This window comes from Trachemys scripta, chromosome 3 (assembly GCF_013100865.1).
Source record: "Trachemys scripta elegans isolate TJP31775 chromosome 3, CAS_Tse_1.0, whole genome shotgun sequence".
Taxonomy (NCBI): domain Eukaryota; kingdom Metazoa; phylum Chordata; order Testudines; family Emydidae; genus Trachemys; species Trachemys scripta.
The window spans coordinates 107,433,661-107,458,570 of NC_048300.1; the positions used below are offsets into that span (position 1 = coordinate 107,433,661).

At 41.7% G+C, this 24,910-nt stretch overlaps 1 long non-coding RNA gene across 1 annotated transcript; it reads right to left on the minus strand.

The window, feature by feature from the left end:
• Positions 1 to 608: 608 nt before the first annotated feature.
• LOC117874944 lies at positions 609 to 9,042 on the minus strand. The gene is made up of 2 exons (XR_004645129.1): positions 8,834 to 9,042; positions 609 to 2,423 (listed from the first exon to the last, which is right to left on the minus strand). It is a non-coding gene; the product is annotated as an uncharacterized LOC117874944 (long non-coding RNA).
• Between the last annotated feature and the right edge of the window lie 15,868 nt (positions 9,043 to 24,910).

Here is a 24,910-nt window from a genome sequence, read left to right on the forward strand (position 1 = left end):
CACACAGCTTTCAACATTCTAATTTGGTCTGTGGAGTTGTGTGAAGACTCATTAGTACAAACTCTGATTGTCCGTGTTGTTCTCAAATTCAAGGGGATCAGCATCATCCTTATTGTCTGATCAGCCCTGTTGTCTGATTTCCCCCAGCTGTGAAAATTTAAATAAATAAAAATTGGGGGGAACAATGCTTATAAGCCATGATTTTGTGCAACTGTGAAAATTATTTAAATTGGTTTAAAAAAAAAAAAGAGGGGGAGGCTTAAAAATAAGCATCAGTATTGTCCGTTGAGTTTATATATATCAAATTAATTCTGCCAAGCCTAGCTATAGTTAAGGAAAGCGCACTTAGCTTTTGCAAATCTTACCCTTTGTATCTATCAGCATTGTCTAACTCTGCTCCCACTGAACCAATAGTCCTGCCCTAAATGGTTACATGTTAATACTAAGCATGACCTCTGGAAATACTGGCTCTTCTCACTGAAAATCTGCAATATCCAGTGGAGGTTACTGGAGTGAGGAGGATGTACATTTCAGGGTTTTTTCACAGCCTCTACTTACAGTATCATGCAAAATATTTAAGGTGTATTGAACAAGCACCAGGGAGTTACATTATTTAACCATACGGCAATGTCAGAAATGTGTTTACGAATATTTATGGGATGTGCAGATGGGGGCCAATTTACATTGTACACAATGTGAGAACCCTTTAACATAACTTTCTGTGTTAACCAGTAAAATTATTTTTTATTGACTGAATGAAGAAATTGCATATTAAATTGGTAGACTTTACAAAAAAGTAAAGTGAAGTTTGGATTCTCTACAATTACACAAAGATGGTTTGACATTCAATGGATCTAGTCCACATTTTACTGAGACTATAAAAGTAAATAGCCTGTTCTGAAAGAAAGCTGGATAAACCTCTTTCATTTTATCAGGTTTACAAGGCATTAGAAAATGTATCAATATATGTAGTCGCCACTCATTGTAATATTCCACTTTCGTGGCTTGATCTGAATACATTCATATAATTCTTGCTTCAGTCCCAATTTAAATTCCCAAACCAAAAAAACCCCCTTTATTTAACATTAGTTATGGTTTATTCTCAAATGAAACCGTATTAGGAGATATAAAGTTAAGAATTAAAAGGTTGCAAAGTCAAACATGCACAAGTTAGGAAATGCCAATATGAACATTGCCCATGCAGACTTAATTCAGCTCCCTTCTGCATATGCAGTATGATACAGTACAATGTACAGTAAACTGTGTGTGCAGATGTAAAGTAATGCCATTTGTCATGAATTTGAAGCAAGAGGAATGAGATTAAATTGTAATACAGAGAAGACTTTGTGCATGGTGAAGTTGATTGCTATTTGGCTTCTTAGTTGCTTTCTTCTAATAATGACCACTGGTACGTTCTTGTAAGGTGATCTGTTTCAGACACATGGCGATGAAGCTATATTTATAATTACATTGAACATAAAATTGTTTCCAACTAACGAAAAAACATGGAGAAAGAATTTCACAACATATTTACACCTGATAGTTTAAAAAACTCATCCCCTTATTTAAGTATTGTAAGAGTTCTTCTTTGTGCTTCCAAACTAAAATAACTCAGATCCTTTAAGAAGATATGTGTTGCTTCTTTCCATGGTTTGGTGGCAGGTGTACCAACTTGAATACTCTGTCTCACAAACAGAATATAATACAGTATGAACTGGAGGTGAGTTTAATGAAATATGAAACAGGAAAAATAAATGAAGAAATCCTTTTTTTCCTTCCATCACTATTGTCTTTCACTTTTCAAGTTTTTCTATAGTTTCTCATCAGTTCAGAGAGCATGCTTTTGTCAATATGTATGTTAAAAAAAACGTAATTCATGTTAACCTGCTGTTCATGCACCTGTGATTCAACAAGACTGCTGCTGATTCATAGACCTACATAGACTTCAGCTGTCACGTGAAGACACTCCAATAGCTATTTCTATTTGATATAAGCATCTAAGGAATAGTGAGCAATGAGGTTTTTTTTTCCAAATGCTGTGTCTCCGAAGCCAACCGATAAAGTACATTGCATTAAGTCACAGGTGCTGATGAGTTCAGGAAAGTGTTGCTTACTAATATCATGTAGAGAAAGCAAAACTGTTACAAGGCCTTTTCAGATAGCAGCAGCTGCTTCATTTGTACTGTTCTGTACTAACTTCCCACCATTTTGTTCCCCACATGACTTTTGTAATACAGCAGGTTATTTTTAAACCTCCTGAGTTGACTGCTAGTGTCGAACCTGTTTTCTGAGGTGAACCTCCCTTAAATGTCATTATGTTCTTTTGGTTAATCTCTTTCTTTCAGATCTCAGTTTCTGGTACCGGATGTGGAAGTTCAGGATGGCATTTGTGGGATCATCGGCCATGGCCAATTCCTCGTTAACTGAAAAGCAGAAACAGTCATGTTAATTAGCAGCTCTGAACTTGTTACACAGAGAAGGTAACAGTCGGGTAAGCTTACCAACATTGTTGGAGGAACCTCTTCTGGGCATGAGAAGGTAGTTAAGACTGCATGCCCATTGAAGGCCTGATCCAAAACTTAATGAAGTAAAAGGATCCTATTTACTTCACTGGGCTTTAGATCAGGCTCTGAGTCCTTTGCCAGTTGTGCTAATGGTGGCATTTTATTTTGTGTTATGATAGTACCTAGGGGCCCCAATCACTGGCCAGAGCCCTATTACACTAGGTGCTGTACAAGCACAGAACAAAAAGACATTCCCTGCCCCATGGAGCCTACAATCCAGTGTAAGGTAAGACACAACAGAGGGCTACAGCAAATGAACAGGGAGAACAAAGTAACAATGAGACAAAACTGGTTAGCATAAAAAACTGGACACAGCACTGAGGCCTCACGCAAAAGGGCTCTTAAAGGGGGAATTAGGAGGAGGACAATGAGGCCTTCTTGTGCTTGAAGGGTATCATGGGAGAAAGTGTTCGAAAATTGAACACGCAGACACTGGTTTTGGTAGTGTGGATGGTGTTTTCAAAGGAGTCTCAACGAATGAGGCACCTAGCTCCTCCTGAATGCCTAAGGCCCTGTCACCGGTTGGACTGGTCCTTCAAAAGACTTGTGCTCAGCCCTGCCTGTGCCTAGTTATCCAGCCTCCATGTGATGGACTTGGTCTGGTGGCTGGATCAGATGATCAGGATCACATGATGATAGCCTAGGGGTAGGGCCTCCTATAAGAGGAAGCCTGCTCAGAAGTACCAGGGACCTGTTGGGAGCAGGAGGGCTCTCTTGCTGTAAGCCAGGGATAGATGGAAGTGCTTAGAAGTCTCACTGTAAAGAGCTGGGAAGGAGAGTCTAGGAGTGCCAGTAAACCCAGAGCTGGAATCCTGATATGAAAGTAATTGATAAGCCATGAGGAAAAGGGATTGACTGATTTGAGAAGCCCTGGTAAGGGGGTTATTAGAGAGCTGAGCAAGGGGCTGTGAGAGTGACTTAGAGACAGGCCTAGGTAAGAAGTGGCCAGCAAAGTGAAGCACTGGGTCTGAGTTGGTGGAACTTCTCTGATTACTACTGGGTCCCTGGACTGGAACCTCAGGCACAGGAAGGCCCTACAAGGCCACTGAAAAGTGCAGTTTGAAAATCCCCTCATACTAGAGGCAGAAGGCCTCTTGATCCTGGAGTCAGACTGAAGATTCAATATTAGGTTGCTGGAAGTTTGGGTGGGGTTTTGGACTTCTTGTGTATTCCAGAAGGGAGACGCGTAGTCTTTATGATTTGACAAGAGAACTAAATAATTTGAAGATTTGGGAATTGGCTTAAGTGCAGGAAATGGAGGTGTCTAAAGCCTGGAGAGGGGAAACCGAGGCACAGAGAACTGGGTGCCAAAAGGCAGTAAGGTGATCTGGTAACAGGCCCTTTTGAAAATGGCACCACATACATGTGTCCATTGAAATTGAACTGAATTTTTCACCTAACATTTGATGGCCTTGTGGTTTTTAATCACAATAATCTTTATTGGATTTGAATTGGCCATATATAATAAAAGGTTCTAGATCCCTTTGGTGAACTCCTCTGCCAATTAGTCCACTGATTACTCTTTTATGGCTCTGTGTGATGTTAGGAAACACCAGTTGCCTTATCAAAATCCAAACCGGAACAAAATCCTAAACTTTAGCAGTACATTTAAACATCTGGTTTTACATAAAGACATTCATAGGTATGATAATCCCAAAGAACTTTCAGAGTAAGGGTACTGGTAGTGTAATGACTGTCTAGGACAGCAAGAGCGAGTATGCCATCAGCAATCAGTGACACACGTCCCCGTCCCCCCCCCCCCCCCGAGGGGGAATCCTGGCTACATCCCAGTTACATGGCCAAGGGAGGGTGTCCCAGTACAGAAAAAGGGATCATGCTATTGAAAAGATTGGAAACCACTGCACTAGGTTTACCTTGATGTTGTTTCATCACTGCTGAAGTATATTTAATACACAGTCACCGAGATGGCTCTTTACTAAAAGAGAGATCCTTTGTTTGTATTTCAAGAAAAGTCTAATGTAAATGTTCGCTTTAACAATAATTGGACTTCATTGGCCATCTCCTGTTCTCTCATTACACCACCTCTCTGTGGTAGTATTGGGTATTTCCAGTAGCACCTCAATACTTCAGCTTCCTCATGTTTGATAGATACTGTATAGTGTCATGTTTTTTGGTACCATAGCGTGTGGTTGGTTTTCTGTTGTCGGTAGCTACAAATTATTTTTAGTCAGAGAAAGGCAATGACAGAACTGATTGAAGCAAACAGACTGGGCTTCACTGATCTGGTCAGTGTCTGAAAAGTGCATGTTGAACAAGGGGCTGCTTGAGTAACTGTTTTAGCAGCTTGGCGGGTAACACAGTTTGTGCATTTACACACACACACACACACACACACACACACACACACACACACACACACCACTTGTTAAGGCCGAAAGTTCAGAAACCTGGAGATGTTATGCAAATGGCATATTTCCCTATTTTGCATCGTTGAATATGTATCACCTTATTTACATAATGACTACAACAAACATCCTGATTACCAGAATTTAAGCCTGACACACAGCTACAGCATGGAACAAGCTTTGGAAACAGAGGAATTGCTGTGCCCCGGTGGGGCTCTGGCATATACTTGGACTGGCATCCAGATAATTCAGGAGACTCTACCCTGGCTGCGCCTTGTCCTGGACTGGTTGGGGAATTGTGGCTGGGTTGGTGGCCCCTGCTGCTGACTGGGAAATCTGCCTGCTTCCTGCTGGGGATGCTCTGGGTTGATAATGCTAAATCCATAAAGGGACTCAGGATTGCAATGCTGAACATTGCAGTAGCTAGTCACTCAGTGGAATCCACAAACCCTGAGTGAGGTGCCTCGGCTTCCTGTACAATGCATGGGGCAAGACAGGTGAATGGAATCCACAAAAGCCAGCATACTTAGTGAGCAGGTGCATAAGTTAGCCAGGAGCAGATGCTGAGGATAGGATGCATCCTAAGCCCTGCCCCTGTCAAGGAGTTAGGTGCCCGAGTCCAGGATAGAGGGAGGTGCCTATGTCTGCCTGGGATCCACAGCTGTGAATCCTCTGCTGGAGTCTGGCATTGAAACCCTTCCTTGCAAGTAAGGTGGCAGCACTCCTGCCTAACTCCACACAAAAGGGCCGGGGTGGGGGGAGGAAATGACCCTCCGTTATAACATTTAGCCCAGTGGATAGGGGACTCACATGAGAGACCCTGGTTCAGTTCCGCCATCTGCCTGATCTAGAGCCGGGATTTGAACTGGGGGTCTCCCTGCTCTCATGGGAGTGCCTTAACAACAGAGCTAAGGGGAATTCTGACATGGCTCACTTTCAATGTCTCCTGTTAAAGCAGTTCTACTGTGTATGAAATACTTAAACAATTAAGTATTAATTGAGCCAGAGAGACCATAAGAATGACACTCTAGCCCAGTAGTTAGAGATCCACCTGAGAGGTAAGAAACCCCAGTTCAAATCCCTTCTCCACATCAGGCAGAGGGAGGAAGTCAATCAAGGTCTCCCACATCATGGATGAGCAGCTGGACTCCTGGGCTAACGGTTATAAGGGAGGCCACCACTTCACTACCTCCCAGCCATTTTGTGGGGAGTTAGGAGGCTCAAAGCCCCACACGTGAGAGAGCTGGTGGCTCACCTCATCCGAGCATGTGGCTGGTGCTTAGGGGTGAGTTAGGCATTGAGCTGCTGGGAGGGGTCAGGATTGAGGCAGCTATGCACATGCCCAGCCAGCAAGACATAGGCACCTAGGGCAGTTCGGTAGCAAAAATATAGACTCAAAGGGACTTTGGGCACCAGCAAGGTAGGGTGGCAGCTGAGCAAAGATTTTGAGGATCTCAGTGGCACCGAAAATGTTGGACTTAGGTGCCTATTGTGGCAGTTCGGCACCTAAGCCCTTTTGTGGCTCTTGCCCATGGTCTCTAATGGAGTGTCCAGCTCTGGCAGTTGGTGCCTCTTGCTCCCTGGAAGGGGAGGCGAGGATATGGGGCTCCAGCTGCCGCACCCTAGTTATAGACCTCAGAGCCTTGTGATCAAAGGTGTTAGCCAGGACACTGCCCCATGTCACACTAGCCATAGTTCTGAGTCTCTGGCCATGGGTGGGCTGGGGGGTAGCGGGTACTATGCTCTGAGCTGCAGCTCTGTGGTTAGAGTCCACATGGCTGTTGACACAAGTGCCCTAGAGGACTCTAATTGTACTGAGTCTGCCTAGAATGGCCCTATCCTGACAGGTGAGGCCTAGAGTATCATCACAGCTCTCTACGTGGGGACTAGAGTTAAGCTCCTCTGGAGTAGTGGTGTTGAAAGCAGCTAAAATGCGGAGCTTCCTGGCCCAACAGCCTCATGAAGAGGTCTGAAAAGGACTGTGCCACAGCAGATAAACGAGCTTTTCTTTGAGCGCTAATTCCTAATTCATTCAGATACACAGAATTGACAGCACTCTTTGTGATGGTGCCACCTGGCATCTCAGATAGTCAAAGGCAGCTGATCTCAGTTACACCAAAACTCAATTAAAAAAACCACAACATTTGAGGCAGAAGAGACGGCATCAGATACAATTACTCCAAAGTGATGATTTTAGTGCTTTGTCAAGAAGATTTGATTTGTTTAATGTGGAATTGTGCATGTGATAATGGGATTAACATGTGTTCAAAACAAACTGTGCAGTGCTAGTGACTGTCTGGATAATTCCTCTGGTGGTGTTCTATGCACAGTCAGTGTTGATTAGAAAAGTGAGCACTGCCTGTGGTAGGTTTGACTGATCACTGGCACTTCTAAGACTGTGTGGAGGGGGTTTCTAATCTGGCATTGCTATTTTGACAGCTTCAGTGTTTCTCTTTAAATTGTACTTAGGCACCCTTTACAATTAACACATCCTCCTGATCAGATTCAAGGTGCTCTCCCATTCTGCCTCAAATAATGAATATAGACTTTTCAAGTACAGCAGTAGCTGAATTCTAACATGCTGTAGACAGCCTAATCGAACAAGGAAGAACCAAAGCAAAACAGGCTGTCAGTTTGATAGCAGCAGCAAAAGTGTTATCAGACAACTTTGGTGTGTAAGTATTGACATACATTGTGCCCAATAAACACAGCAACCTATAGAGTCTAGACACTGGAATCCAATGGAATCTGTGGTCTCTGAGAACTCACTGTGAAGCATCCAAGGAGTTTACTCTTTTCTGTTTGCTAAGGGCCTCATCCAAAGCCCACAGAAATCAAGGAGTTTGTCCATTGGCCTGAATGTCCTTTGGATCAGGCCCAAACAGCTTTGGCTTGAGCCTGGCAGTCTGAAGTGCAAGCAGCATTGCACCGGTCTGCCACTACAGCTCAGTCTTGACCTGCAGCCATGACATGAGCTGAGAAGGAATGCAGCGCAGGTCTCCTTGTATGTATAATTTGTCAGAATGACACATGAGAGGATGGGAGATCCCTTTTTAAAATGTTTATCATTCAAGCTTTTACTGCAACAATCCTGCTATCCCAGGGCCTTTCTTGCACAAGGGCCATTTGATTGTTCTAGCACTCCGGATCCTGATTTTCAATATGTGGGTATTCACACATTTGTGGGCGCACTCTCTCACACATGGTCTTTGGTATCTGAGTTAGGGGTTAAAAAAAAAAATCTGAATGTAGATCTCTAATTGATTATGGACCAGCTAAAGCTGTGACACGCCAGATGGGGGGCTTGACCAATGCACTCAGTAAAAAGGGAAGGTACACTGCTCTTAATTTTATTTCAGGAGTGCAGACATTCAACTTAATGAGCAAATAGACATAAGACTCAATCACTATTAACCTCCCACTGAAGGCTTGAGCAGCAAAGGTGCAGAGGAACCTGATTTGTAGTTTAGCTGTACTATATTTTCTCCTTTATGGTTGCTTGTAATACAAATGAGTATGGCTCTTTTCTGCTTCAGTTCACGCAGTCAGTAAAATTGTGGGGCTTAAACGTAATTTCAGTCCAAGTCCTGAACTGTGGCTATAAGCCATCTTCTGGTTGGAGAAACTGTTTAAATGTGGCACCACAGCTTCAGAAGGCTTGACAGGTTTTGCTTTTTACATAAGAACGGCCATACTGAGTCAGACCAAAGGTCCATCTAGCCCAGTATCCGGTCTTCCGACAGGGAATGAACAGAACAGGTAATCAAGTAATCCATCCCCTGTCGCCCATTCCCAGCTTCTGCTATTCACTGCAGGTTAGTTATTTAGTATATGCAAAATGTATTTGATTATACACGGAGGTTTGTCTGTCCACCCTGTGTCATCCCCAGGGGTCTCACTCACCCTCTATCAGCTTGATCCTGAAGTAGGCAATGAGCAACAATAGGAGCAAAACCACTGGCAGGAAGATCCCAGTGAAGATAATCCAGGCAGGCAGCTCCTTTGCAAATGCTGACAGCGTGTAACCCATGGCCAGTCTCATCGGCAACATTCTTGCTGAAAGAGACGCTCTAGGCCTTTCCCTCTGTTCCCCCTTCCCCCCCACACACACACTTTCTGCCCTTTGCTCTGAGCATTATTGCTTTCTTTGGACTTTGCTCTGTTTGTTCAGGCCTGTGATTTCTAATAGGATTGTAACGGGTTACAAAGTTCCTAAAGTGCACATTGGCATGACACAATCCGCCTTGTGACTGGAAGGTTTGGATTTGTTGGGTTTTGTTCACTTGCATTTTTAGCAGTTTTCTTTGAGACCGCTTTTTGCAGGAAAATCAATTGTTTTTGAATACTTAGCATTTTTACTCTCAGTATTATTTATTTATTATTTGTATTACACTAGCACCTAAAGGCCCTACCCAAGATCGTTGTGCTAAGCACTATACATGCGCGCGCGCGCACACACACACACACACCGTAAGACAATCCCTACCCCAAAGAGATTGCAGTCTAAATAGACAAGACAGACCAAAGATGGGAGAAAGGAGAATTGGCCTACTAAATGCAGAGTTGTGAGTTCACTCCTTGAGGGGCCCACTTAGGGATCTGGGGTAAACTCAGTACTTGGTCCTGCTAGTGAAGGCAGGGGGCTGGATTCGGGGTCCCTTCCAGTTCTATGAGATAGGTGAATCTCCATATATTTATTTTAGATGAGGAATTGAGGCACAGAGAGATGAAGGGCCAGTTTTTCAACAGGGCTCAGAACCCACCATTGGGCCCAGACTTTCCAAAGAGCTCAGCTCCCATTTAAGCACCCAAATAAGTGGCTAGATTTCAACAGCTCAGCATGCAGTGTGCTGAACTCTTTGGAAAATCTGGCCCCAGGTCACACGGGAAGTCTGTGGCAGAATGTAAATAGAACACTGATCCTGAGTACGAGATCAGAGCTTTAAGCAAAAGACCTTCGTTCCTATATATCTCTAGAGACTTTTCCCAAAGTTTCCACAGTACTAGAAATCATTTAAAGGTGTCAGACTGACAGACTTGGCAACTTTTAAGCTGTCTTAATACCCACAGGATGGGTGTGAAGCTTCTCAGGGGTACCCAGGTTTGTGAGGCACCTCAATACCATCTGCCTTTAGCATGAGGAAGCTTGTCTGTGCCTGCTGTGGGTCATCTCCCTGTCTCTAGCAATCACTGGCAACACCAGCACACCTCTCCAGGCCTACCCAGGACCTGTTCTCTCTCTACAGTTAGTGATAGGCACACCCCAAACCTTCTGAGAGTCTCCCTGGAGTGTGCAGCCCCTGTTCCAGTGGCCACTTGCAATATTCATAGATCAGCACACCCAGGCTTACCAGTTATACCTCAGATCAATGCTCAGCTTCACACACCACAGCAGTTAGACAAGTTAATTTAACACAGTATAGAGATTCTAATAATAGCAAGTAGAAATACTGGCAATAAGTGGTTACATATAAAAACATAACACACATTCTAGAACCTCGACGTACTTAACTAGACGCTTCATGTCTTTTTCAATCTAGCAGAGAAAGGTGTAATGCAATCCAATGACTGGAAGTTGAAGATAGACAAATTCAGACTGGAAATAAGGCATACCTTTTTAACAGTGGGAGTAATTAACCATTGGAACAATTTACCAAGTGTCGTGGTAGATTCTCCATCATTGGCAATTTTTAAATCAAGAATGGAGGTTTTTCTGAAAAATCTGCACTAGGAATTTATTTTGGAGAAGTTCTATGGCCTGTGTTATACTGGAAGTTAGACTAGATGATCATAACATGCATCTACGTACAAAACAATCACTTAGACTTTTTGGTTTGATTTGCTCATGTATTTGAGATATGGTTAGCTGAGAAATTATGTACAGAAGAGGATAACGTACATCTTTACCTTCCTTTGTCACACTTCATAATTTTAGGGATGGACAGTTGATGGATTATAGAACAGATAGTTGTTGACTGGTTGGTTTCTGACTGGAAAGGAATTAAGAAAATTCTCCATCCTCCACACTGGTATGATCTGGTAGCCAAATAAAAAGTGACACATTTGGAAGATAAGTTGCTGTCAATATTGTTCAAAATTATCCTGTCAGTTCCATCTGTTTGTCTAAACAGCAATTACTCTAGATCTGTAAAATCAACAACCCTGCTTCAAAAATTGTACTGATCTCAGATCAGTTTGGGATGCATGGCTGTCTTTGCAGTATGGGTGACAAAGGGAACAGGTACTCTGTCAGAGCAATGACATTTTGTTTTTTAAAAACTACTGTTACAGCTCTCTAGGGTGACCAGATAGTAAGTGTGAAAAATTGGGACAGGGAGTGGGGCGTAATAGGCACCTATATAAGAAAAAGCCCCTATAAAATAAAATCAGGACATCTGGTCACCCTGCAGCTCTCACACAAGTAAATCTAAAGTATTACGCTTGTATAATCAGTTTTAAAGTGTGGAATGATGATTCCTGGTCCTGGATTTTTCTGTTGTGTGATTACACTTTTAGTTTTTATGATTCCTGTGTTTTCCTGAGCTCATAAGAGCCAGAAGAAAATCAGATAATTTCTACTAGATGTAGATCAGTTTAAGGGGAATACCTGATGCCCTGAATGATCTGTAGAACTTGATAGTATCTTGGGAAAGAAGTTGATGTGCCTGTTTTGATGAAATGCCACTGTTTGTAAAAAGACTGAAGAAGTAGTCCTTTTGGTTGCCATCTCACTAGTGTTACCAATATAGACATTTGATGGTACAGCTTTGAAAGAGGCAGGGAATAGAGCAGGTCAAAACTCACAATTTCCATTTTGCAGGAAATGCCAATGTTTTAAAACTCCCCTTTGTCCAGCATCAGAACAAAGTCAAAAATTTTAAAATTTCCTGTCAAACAAAATTTTTAAAAAGTTTTGGAAATATCAAAACAAGCTTATTGAAGCAGAGTAAACGAGAGAGTTATTCCAGGTGTTTGAGAGCATTTTGGATAGTAATCAAAACATAACAATCTATTAATACGACATGCCCAAGTGTGAGTCAGCCACATGACAGCTGAACTGACAGTCTGGATTGCTCTTCCTCAAAGCAGATACTGAAGTAAATCTGCTCTGAGATGGGGACTCGGCTACTTTAATTTGGCTTACTTGTTAAAATCAATTTTACTGTAATTATAGTGGAAAGGGGAGGCTTGCTCAGGAGCTTGGTAATGACAGAGCCTTTCAGCTCTAGGTCATTGGCTCAAATTTGGCAGTGGCCAAAATTAATCATTTCTCAGCTTCTAGGGAGTTATGTGATATGAAGTTGGTTTCCAAATTCTGGTGGACAAGTGAACATGTCACAGCTGGCCCTCATGATGTCAGTCTCCGCAATGAGACCAAGGACTAAATAAGCATTAAGACTGAACTATTATCTGCTCTTGAACATGGGATGAGATCCTGGATCCATTGAAATGAAGGGAGCAAATGTGACCAAGATTTCACCTACAGTTCTCAATTGAGGCATATCATAGAATATCAGGGTTGGAAGGGACCTCAGGAGGTCATCTAGTCCAACCCCCTGCCAAGTGGCACTGTGGTGTGGCTAAGCTGGGTCTATCATTGAGGATTCATCTCTTTGTATGGATGGACAAAGGACCTGAGTCTCCTGGACTGTCAAGCTAGTACATGTCCAGAACACTGCATAATTTTATTAAAACTGAAGTTTAAGTTTGGACACTAAAAATGTTATTCCTACTGATGGCCACCCATGCCTTGCTACTGGAACACAACAATCGTGGCATTTTTATTCATAGATTAAAACCAGGGACCATTAAATCATCTAGTTTGATCTCCTGTATATCACAGTCCATTAAAGTTCACTCAGTTACTCCTGTATTGAGCCCAGTAATTTGTGTTAGGCTAAACCATATCTTCCAGAAAGACATCCAGTCTTGACTTGAAGACATCAAAAGAAGGAGAATCCACCACTTCCCTTAGTAGTTTCTTCCAGTGATTAATTACCCTCACTGTTAAAAATGTGTCTAATTTGAATTTGTCTGGCTTCAGCTTCCAGCCACTGGTTCTTGTTATGAGTTTCTCCACAAGATTAGAAAGCCCTTTAGTACCTGGCATTTTCTCACTGTAGAGGCACTTATACGCTGTAATCAAATCATTGCTCAATTTTTTTTTTAGTAAACTAAACAGATTAAGCTCTTCAAGTCCTTCCTTGTAACACATTTTCTCCAGTCCTTGGAAAAATTTTGTGGCTGTTTTCTGTACTTTTCCAATTTTTCAACATCCTTTGTAAAATGTGGATGCCAGAACTGTATGCAGTATTTTAGTATCAGTTTCACCAATACCATATACAGAGATAAAATCCACATCCCTTCTCACAGCTCCTCTGTTTATACATCCAAGGATCTCATTATCCCCTTTGCCACAGTGTCACACTGGGAGCTTGTGTTGAGTTGGCCCCTAAATCCTTTTCTGAGTCTCAGTATTCTAGGATACAATGCTCTCCTCACGCGCCTTCCCCCGCCCCCCCCCCCCATTCTGTAGGTATAGCCTGTATTCTTTGTTCCCAAATTTCTGACCTTGCATTTGACAGTATTAAAACACTGTTTGTTTGAATGGTCCCAGCTTACCCAGTGATCCAGGTCGCTCTGTATGACTTGGGATATTGTACTCTAGCTAAAGAGCCACTCAGCTCAAACCTTGTTTTATTTTATTGAACCACCCAAAATGGTGAGGTGCTGTTTTAGTTATTTCTCAACCATAGATTGGGAGATTTTTGAATAGTTTTAAGATTGGTCAAGTTTCAAGCCTAAAAACACTTAAATTTCTGTTAACTAATCAGATCAAAGAGGCATGATAAATGAAGTAAAATGGGCTATTTTAAAAAAAATCTGTTAAGTACCTCCTCCCACAACACACACATACATACACATATCTAAAGAAAAAACTTGAAGCCTCCTGTGTTGCAGTAGATGCCAGATATGTAAGACTTAATTTCACCTTCTTGACCTATCTGCACTCCACCTTCATAAAGCCTGAATATGCCTCATGCATTTTGTAGCTGTGGGAATTTCACCCTTAAAGAGACACCCTTGGAGAGCAATGACAATCTGTACAAAACTGCTAGGAATTAAGGGACCTTTCTAATTAGAAAAGTTTTTTTTTTTAACTGATCAGCACAGAAATCATAAGTAAAATAGTACAGTTAAGATTTTTACATTCTAGCACCTCTGGTGTTAGTCTAATTACTTTTGAAGAGTCTGAGTCTTGAAGAGGAACATAATCGCAGCCATTTCCAAGTTTAGCCTTGTTCCTGTAATAAAAAGAAAACAAAACCAGTACTTGGATGGTGCTAAATACTGCAACACTATAAAAAGATATATTTTATTCACAGAGTTCAATTGAGTTCCATCTGTGCAAGTTTCCCCCATCAACATATCTCAACCCTGACCACCTCGAGAGTTGATAGTTCAGTGTATGTCCATCTATCCTAATCATAAGGGTACAACTTGTGATAGTGGTTTGTTATATGAGCACCTGTTCACTAGCAGCTCATTTCCCATATATCAATGAAGAGCCATGAGATGGTGGTAATGTCTAAAAACTAGGTAGGCTAGATTCAAACTCTTGGCCTGAATGTGAATCGGACCTATCGTAACTGACCCTGATGGTATACAGGTTAGAGGTCTTAGAATGTGGTCAAAACAAGAGTTAAAAAACAAATTGCAAATATAAAAATGTACCTTATATTTTGTGTTGCATCCTATTTGTGGTTACCTTATGTGTTATACAAAAATGTATTTTAATTTCTCTTACTGAAGGTGGTTAGGTGATATTTATTGATAGTTCCTTGCATCCATTCTCATGGGACAGTGCTGCTTGCTGCCCTGACCGTTTCTTCTGTCCTACCTCTGGAATGTACTGGGCCTTGTCAATATATAACCATAGTAAAGTGTACACCCCTCTGAAAATAAAGCAAGTATGAGAGCAGGCTCTTTGTGAGTGATTTCCAGCCTGACTTTGCCAACTCTAGAGGTTGGGGAGCTTGGAACTCTGAACCTGTAGAGATTCACCCACATTTGATTAAAATAATCTTAAAAAAAAAAAAAAAAAAAAAAACCCACCACAACATGTTTTTCTTTTATTATTTTAAAATCTTTGCAGAAATTTGGTGAATGAAAGTGAGGGACTACAATTGTATTAACTAGAGGCAACAATGCAATAGGAACGTATACAATCTTTCCCATGCAAGCTCGTTGTTGGCAATTCAGTGTTGATAAATGCAAAGTAATATACACTGGAAAACAAAATCCCAACTATACATATAAAATTATATGGTCTAAATTAGGTGTTACTACTCAAGAGAGTATAATTGTGTCATTGTGGATAGTTCTCGGAAAACATCCACTCAATGTACAGCGGCAGTCAAAAAAGTGAATAGAATGTTGGGCATCGTTAAGACAGAAAATATCATATTGCCTCTGTATAAATCCAAGGTATGCTCACATCTTGAATACTGCGTGTAGATGTGGTCGCCCCATCTCAAAAAAAGATATATTGGAATTGAAAAAAGTACAGAAAAGGGCAACAAAAATTATTAGGGGTATGGAATGGCTGCTGTATGAGGAGAGATTAATAAGACTGGGACTATTCAGCTTGGAAAGGAGACAACTAAGGGGCGACATGGTAGAGGGCTATAAAATCACGACTGGTGTGGAGAAAGTAAAAAGGAAGCATCTTTACTCCTCATAACACAAGAACTAAGGGCCACCAAATAGGCAGCAGGTTTAAAAGAAACCTGTGGAACTCTTTGCCAGAGGATGTTGTGAAGGCCAAGACTATAACAGGGCTAAAAAAAGGACTAGATAAGTTCATGGAGGATAGGTCCATCAATGGCTATTAGCCAGGATGGGCAGGGATGCAACATGATGCTCTGAAGTGTTCATAGCCTCTATTTGCCAGAAGCTGGGAATGGGGGATAGGATATGGATCACTGAGCAATTGCCTGTTCTGTTCATTCCTTCTGAAGTATCTGGAATTGGCCACTGTGGGAAGACAGGATACTGGGCTATATAGATCACTGGTTTGTCCCAGTATGGCTGTTCTGATGTGCCCTGACCTGCAAAACCCCAGCTATTCCAGTGCTGGCCCTTCTCTGCACAGAGGCAGCTAATTGTAGCAAACTATGTGCTGTTTACTGTTGTGGACAAATTGTTCACTACTGCCCCTTTTGACTGAGCAGCTAATCAAAGTTAGTTTATGTGGGTGTTCCAGTTGGGAGTAGAAATTGGTAGAATCAGATATTTCTTTGATGCAGTTTTGTTTATGTACAAAGTCCTGTGTCTCTGAACTCATAAGGAATCAAATAGCAGGAAACAACTTATTTTGCTCACAGCACCAAGCACTCTCTTCAGCCTGCATCCCAACCCAAAAACCTCTCCCCACATTTCTTCCCAGGTCAGCCACCATGCTTTCAATTTCTCCCTTGTCTTTCTCTCTCTCTCTCTTCGTCTTTTTTGTCTATTCTCAGTTTCTTTGTGTTCTGCCTCCTCATCTCTATTCAAAACAATACTCAGAAAAAGTTCCTGGGCAGGTTCACCCATTCCCTTTGTCTAAGGTGATGTTTATGCTGACAGCTATTCTAACTGAAGGGTAAGTTCACGCCTATCAACCTCCATCCCATAATAAGGTTTCATCTAGTTCATAACAGTATTACAAATCACGGTGCCTCATGGGCCATGGAAATGCCCTTTAAAATCTATTTACAGTACAAGCCATTTAAAAAGTACAAATCATTATTGGCCTTACTTTCAAAAGTGACTGGTGATTTTTGGGGTGCCTGAGTTTTTGGGTGTTCAACTTAACACCTTTAAAGGGGCCTGACTTGCATACAGTGGGGGCTCATCACTTCTGAAAAATCAGCTATTAAGGCATCTCAATCACTAGTCACTTAAAAAATATAGACCATTAATTGTGCAGTACCTGAAGCGTGCAAGGCATTTTAGATAGCTTTTACCTGAGAAGTAACTATCCAATTGAAACAACAAGGAGTCTGGTGGCACCTTAAAGACTAACAGATTTATTTGGGCATAAGCTTTCGTGGGTAAAAACGTCACTTCTTCAGATGCATAGAGTGAAAGTTACAGATGCAGGCATTATATACTGAAACATGGAGAGCAGGGAGTTACTTTGCAAGTGGAGAACCAGGGTTGACAGGGCCAATTCAATCAGGGTGGATGTAGTCCACTCTCAATAATAGATGAAGAAGTGAGGTTTTTACCCATGGAAGCTTATGCCCAAATAAATCTATTAGTCTTTAAGATGCCACCAGACTCCTTGTTGTTTTTGTAGATACAGACTAACACGGCTACCCCCTGATACTATCCGATTGAAAAAGTCCAAGAGCAAGAATTGAGCGGCAGACTGAATGCAACATCTTCTGTAAGAACCTTTGTTAATAAATTAGATGCACTCTGATATCCCCTTTGTAAATATTTTTTTCTTTTAAGCAGCCAGGCATCAGGGAAGGAAGTCAGTAGTTAGTAGTGAGATCTAGATAGCAGCCAGATATTAAACATTTTTGTTTCCGCCTTACGTGATAGCACAAGCTGAAGAGAACTACATTAGGGTTGAAAAAAAGTGTTTAATCCTGACTGCATAGGCAATTGGTATCTGGTTTAAATTGAAATTAATCAGGTTGAGGCATAATGTAATTTAAAATTTAAATAGAATTTACAATAAAATAAGGTAATTTCCATCAGAAGTAATTATATATCAATATTCAAGGGTCTATGTTCATCCATGATTATGCTCAGTCCATAACTGTAACTTTTGGTACAGTATTTGCAAGAAAATAATAAATAGCTGTTTATGTGAGAAGAGACGCTTAGCTCATCTGTTGATGTTAGCACAGGCCACAGTGAGTTTAACACATTTTGTCAGTTATCCAGTACAGGTTTAATATGACATGAAATAAAATAGCAACAGCACACATCATTCCCTGCCATTCATTCTTAGTGAATGATGATTAATTTGCCATCATTTCACCCTCAGTGCTGTAGTTCCACACAGTAATGAGTTGCAGCCATCTGCCAGTTCAATATTTTCCTTCTCTTATCCTGAAAGGAATGAGAAATGCAGACCTTCATGCCATCCTTGATATGATAACCTATCAAAATAATAATAATAATCGCACTCCTGTGCTTCTCTTATAATTTGGCATTTATTAATTCTAGATTCTTTTTGTGACTAAGATTCAGCATGTAGGCCCATGGTTGTAGCTTTTTCTGAATGATGTATGCAGTGTAAGACTTTTTATCAATTAAAGTGTTAAAGCAAATGCAATCAAAATTTAATTAAAATAGAACACATTAGTAAGCAGTCCGAAAACTGTGTTAATAAGCAGCAAGTTCTCTGCCATGGGTTTCTTGGTGCATGACTTCCTAGGATACATGTGTGATTGTGGCACAATGGAGGTACAACTCCAAAAGGGAGAGGACACAGATTGAGGGGGAGGGGAACTCTGATAAGAAAAGATTTCTATTTGAAAAAGGAATGCTACAACGTGGGTCACTTACAGCATGGTTTCTCAACATTTTGAGAAGGATTTACTAAACTAGATGCAGTAAGTCAATGTTTCTCATTCAGAGGGACATGATCCTGGGGAGGGCAGGAGAGCATCTTAAATGGCAATGGGAGGGCGGAGTCTTGAGGGACTGAAAATTGTATTACAATCTAATGCAAAGAAAATCTTACTCCAAGCTGAAGTTAATAAAAACACATCTGCGTTCCACAATGACATAGGAGAAGCTGGTTGGCCTTGCAGCCATCTCAATAGAGCATGACCTGGCCCAGACTGTGGACCTTCAGGAAACAGTTCAAATCTTTGCAACTAAGAAGGCACGGAAAGCACCACTTTGATTATTCAAACAGATAAAAATGCCAGTGTTTACTATGCAGACAAGAAAAGTTACATTTGCTGTTCAGGCATTTGAAATGCAAGTATTACTTAAAATTTTTGAACAAGGTATTTTAAGTTGTTAGTTCTCCTTTATTGGTGGTAGGTAGTAGAACAGTACCATGAGAGGAGTAGAACAGGAAGAAGGCAGAATTGAGACCTTCTTCAAAGTTTTGGCACAAGCGAGGGGGCATGAGGGTGTCATTTGAGCTCCCTGCCTCAGGTGCCAAAATGTTGTGGGTCGGCCCTGTGAACAATAAAGACACGCTCTGGGCTTCAGTCTCTACTAACTTCATCAAATACAGATGTGATGAATCATAGCTTGTTATTTCAAACAATTCCTTTATTTGTTCACATATTAACATTCTGTTGACACAAGGAGTAAGCAGGTGTTTGCTAGAACATCTGTCTAGTTTTTAATATGCCCATCATCATAGTATCTAATCACAGATATTTAAATAATCTGTGAATGGCCTACTCAGAAACCTTATATTCTCCTGTCCAGAGGAAGGTAGGATTTTACAGAATTTCATTTGTCGTCTTTTTCTTCTGTTCCTTCTCTTTGCACTTTGAGAGTGTTCCTTCTCCCAGACTCAATACAAAAACTTTTTGTCTTAAGTTTTTTTGTGTTCATGTAAATGTCACTAGCACTAGGTTTTTGGAATATGTCATCCCAGTAAAAGGTTTTAAAATTCAATAGTGTCATTTTTAAAAGGAACACATCATTGTGAAGGATGCATCCCAGTGAAGGGATGTGTTGTCTGTCTGGGATCTGTTCCAAAGTCCATTGAAGACAGTGAAAGACTTTTCTTTGACCTTAATGGACTTGGATCATGTTCTTGAAGGATTGTTTTTACACCAGTAATGCTGAGCAAATTCTGATTTTCTATAATTTTATGCACACTATAGCTCTGTTCCTTAGACTTAGTTAATGTGAGAACAATGTGGAAATGAACACCTGCTTTTAAGTGATCTGTATGAAATGAATAATAGATTATTAAGGCCAGAAGGCCCCATTATGATAATCTAGTCTGAATTCCTGCATAATACTTGTAATAGAATTTCACTTAGTAACTGTTGCATCAAGACCGTATCTTGTGGCTGAATTAGAGCAGATCTTTTAGGAAGACATCCAGTCTTGACTTAAAGATGTGAAGTGATGGAGAATTCACCACACCCTCTAACTAAATTGTCAAGATCTTTGGTTTTAGTCCAATTCTCAGTGAACATGTGTCCCTATCTCCCAAATACACCCCAATCACCGTGATTAGCACCTTTGTTGGCATCTCAGCAAACAAGTACTGTCTGAGCATAGACACTAAGTTCTACTTTCAGCCCCCCGACGATGGACCATCATGGTCAGGTTAGGGAAGTTTCTGATATTGTACATAGGATTCAATTTCCAGGGTTGTTAATCCAGCATTTATTACTATATTTGCTAATTTTAATAAAATAAGAATGACTCGCCTCTGATTCAAAGCCTGTATACATATGGGTAAAAGTAGCATCAACTGCAAAGGGAGCAGATGTTGAAGTAGTTCTTTCTCACTGTCCTAGGAAACCCACTTCTTCTTGACAATGCCTTTTAATGGGTGTCTACGCTTTCTGTCAATGTGTGAATTAACTTGTGTGGAGTTACTTCTGCCTGTAGCTAGGGTTGCCAACTTTCTAATTGCACAAAACTGAACACCTTCCCCCACCTCTTCCCCGAAGCCCCACCTCCCACTTGCTCTCCCTCATCCTCACTCACTTTCACTGGGCTGGGGCAGAGGGTTGAGGTGTGGGAGAGGGTGAGGACTCTAATTGGGGGGGTGGGCTCTGGGGTGGGGCCAGAAATGAGGGGTTCAGAGTGCGGGAGGGAGCTCTGGGCTAGGACAGGGAGTTGGGGTGCAGGAGGGGGTGAAGGGTCCGGCTGGGGGTGCGGGCTCTGCGATAGGGCTGGGGATGACAGGTTTGGGGTGCAGGAGGGGACTCCAGGCTGGGGGATGGGGCCGAGGGATTCAGAGTGTGAGAGGGGGCTGCGGGTTGAGGCAGGGGGTTCGGGTGCTGGAGGTGGGTGAGGCCGGGGATGGTGTTCAGGGTGTGGGAGGGGGCTCTGGGCTAGGGCAGGAGTTAGGGTATGGGGGGGTTGAGGGGCTGGGCTGGGGGTGTGTGCTCTGGGGTGGGGCTGGGAATGAGGGGTTTGGGTGGGGCTCAGGGTTGGGGCCCAGGCTTACCTTGAGTGGCTCCCGGTCAGTGGCGCAGCAGGGCTAAGGTAGGCTCCCTGCCTGTCCTGGCACTGCACTGTTCCCCGGAAGCAGCCGGCAGGTCCGGGTCCTGGGGGCGGGCAGGAAGCTCCACACGCTGCTCTCACCCACAGGCACCATCACCCCAATCTATTGGCCAGTTCCCAGCCAAAGGGAGTATGGAGCCAGTGCTCGGGGCAGGGGCAGTGCGTGGAGCCCTGTGCCCTCTCCCCCTCCCCCCAGCCTAGGAGCCGGACCTGCTGGCTGCTTCCTGGGTGCCAGGACAGATAGGTCTAGTTACTATGTTCTGAGACTATTGTTTATCAATCTAGCATGACTGGGCACTTCTGTTGTTCAGCAAACTACATGGTACCTGTAGACCTAAAATTAGTAACAAGGATAATTACTGCATGTTCTTAATTGTAGATTTAACAGCAAGAAGGAAATTAACACAAAATGTAATGTTTAAGTTTGGTTTGGTTTTTTTTAACTGTTCTAAATTGTGATGGGTTTCTGAACCATGTTTCCCTCAGAACTTGTGCTGGTCTCTCTTCCCACGTACTGTTCCCGATTCTTTTCCTTCCTGCTGCTTTTTCTTTTTTGTAGCATTGTCTTTCTTCTTATTGTAGCATTGCACGGCAGCAACCTGCTGATTTTTCAATGGCTTCCAACAGCATCTCTTATCCAGCACTCTTCTTCAATCAGTGGCGCTTCAGAGGCGTAATGCGCTCAGGGGTACTTAGATAATGGGTTACAATCAAAGACATTAGAAAGCTCTGCTCTGCAATATTTTTGTGGTGTGTGTTCGTGCAGCTGGCTTTAAAGGCAAAGAGTTTCATAATAATACTAAAATTTCACATTTTAATGGTGCCTTCCATTCAAGGATCTCCAAACAAATTAAACAAACAAATTAAGCCCCTCAGCACTGTTTGGGAATTAAGCCACCACACTCCAGAGAGATACTTAATTCTCTTCATTTTACAGATAAGGGACTGAGACATTGACATGTTTTTTCCTGGCATGGGGACACTTTGAAATTGTGTCCTATCCAAGGTCACACAGCAAGCCTATATCAGAACAGAAAACAGAACCCCTATCTTCTGGCTTCCTTATATTAATCACAAAAGTCCATTTCTGAGCCATCCAAATTATACTGTTATGTTGGAGTTGGGTGGTTCCCAGCAAGCATGTTTTTGATCTTTGGACAGTCACAAACCTCACTGAAGCTGGTGGGGATGATAGCCACCTTCCATTGAATCTGAATGAGGGAGCAATTAAATATCCCTTTAAGTAATAGCTAAGCAACAGAAGCCACCACCCATATCACAGACTAGTATGATGAGGCTGGAGTAGGAGTTGAGCCATGGGCTTTCCCTGGGTTCTGAATTCAAATTTAAATGGGTATCATTCGGAGCTAGGTGTGTCTGAATGAGATGCAGACAGAGAAGGCAGCAGGAAAGCCAAGAAGACAACAAGAAAAGCAGTGCTTATGTGGCTCTGAGAGAAAGCCAAGAGAGAGAGTTTTTTGGGCTGAGTGTTGATTGGAAAGATGCTTGGACCTGTGAGCAAAGAAACTGTCTCCTTTTCTTTGATTCCTGCTGTGTTCAGGGAGACCGAACATGGTGTACCTTCCTTATCAAAAACAACAGCAACAGGCTTGCATCAAAGAAACACCTGACACTATCATTATTTTCTCCCCCAATAAAAACAACCTGCAAGGCCCCAAATATTGGCTAACCATTGGGCTAAAAGGACTAACTATATGATTCCCCAGGCATGGGTAGTTTATTGTGGTAAAGAGCACAAGAGCTGCCGGTACTAAGTTTCCTCCATTTCTGAGTTAATAAAAAACCCAAGTTTAAATAACTTAACTTATTGAAGAGATTAAAATTAAGTACTGTTGCAAGTTTTCAAATAGTCATCCTATGTTATTCTATATATGAATTGATGTGACTAGGACAAATAATATTAAAAATACTGTAAAGGGGCTACTATTTCCCTAATGTAAGCAGTATCCTCTAGTACCTAGTAAAAACAGCCTGGCCAGCAAGTTTTCTGTTTGTATTGATTGTTTTGTGTTGTAAAAAATCAAATTAGCATCCTTAATGTCAAAAAAGACCTAATTTAAGTAATTAGCTGTTCCTAAAACAACAATAATCATGGCTATGTTATGAGGCTTTGATTAAAGCTATATATTTTATGGCAACATCTTATTAGGAAAAAAGCAGATCGAACAAATGTTCTTAAAATACTCTACTTTTTTGTATGATCCAACCCTATCCAGGCTTGGTTTCTTAAAGAATGTGTTTACAAGTTGAAATATTCTCCATTTATAAATTAAGAAAATTAAGACCTTGCTCTTCTCTTTTGCACAAATGGACAGATCAGGGTTTGGTTTTTTTAAAGTACAAAGCATCTTGTGTAGGCTACTGCTAGAAGAAGGAGGATTTTTTGAGAATACAATTCCCATAATTGCTGTGATCTGGATTTTTACTCCTGTTCCCCTTCATTCAAGGCTATGAGTTAATGATATTAAAATAAAGTGCAAAACTTTCTTTTCCCTTCCACTCCCATGCCTACGTGGTGCCACCATGTTTTCTCAACCCTTAGGTGCACTTTCCAGAAGGCTATAATTCTAGGAAGGACATCCCTCATAATGATCAGTATTTACAAATTATATTTCATTTTGGGAGGTTCTGCTTTCAAAGTTGGAAATTCAGGAATTTTGGCAGCCAAGATCGGGGAGCACTCTGGTTGGTAGATGATCAGGGGCTTTTAGATACCTGTCTCTTTAGATGGATCCAGTTCAGAAATCTCCTTTGTGGATTAATCTCTACTCAAACACATGCACTGCTCTGAATTATAACATATTTTCTGAAGGCCTGAGACATATCCCACTGAAATCAGTAAGGGAGTAAAGCACTTTGAGATCTGCTAATGAAAAGTGCTATATGAGATCTAAGTGGTATTATTTCCATTGCCTTTAACTGGAGTTGGAGAGCAACCTAAATGACCATAACCAAAAGCAGTTTGAAAGTACGTTTCCATGTCAGCAGGGAAGGATAATTCAGCTCAACAACTATTACATCATAATATAACAATTTACAATCTCTGAACCTTATAGCTCAAGTCTCCATATTTAGCATGCATTAAGTCATTAGTAATTATTATAACTTTTACAGTAACTGGAGTGGATTTACAGAAATCTTATCTATGACATTTTAATAGTAGTAATAATGGGAATGTAGATGGATGCACAATAGCTCTTTCTGTATAAAGCATATGGTGGGATTTGTCAGAGCTCAGAACTCCCAGTCAGCTATCCAGATCCAGCTCATTTTCATTATCACTTTTTAATTTCATCTTTTTCATTGCACTTTCTTTTGTTTTTCCTCATTTCTTAATACATTTTTTTGGCTTGTGACCCAGATCCTCTGTGTGGCACCGTAGGGATGGTGGGCATCAGGAATCAAATGAATAGCTCCCTGATCCTGGTTCTCATTTTATGCCATCCACAACAAAGTTTAGAGAAGCCTGGGAGCTGCTCTAAATTGTGCCAGCTGGGGAGGGCCAGAGCATAGCACATTACCCTTGACATATTCCTTGCATGGAGGGGCTGTATGAGACGGGTGCAGGAGCCAGCTATGCCAGTTGTGTACCTGCTGAGCAGGTGCAGTCAGTTGTCACCCACTTTGTGCCACCTAAGTGGCCCAAAGGGCATAGAGCAGGTACCAAGGTCTATCCTGTGATCGCTAGGGAGAGCTTAAACTACATCTGAGCAATAGAGAAAAGTGCAACCAAGCAGA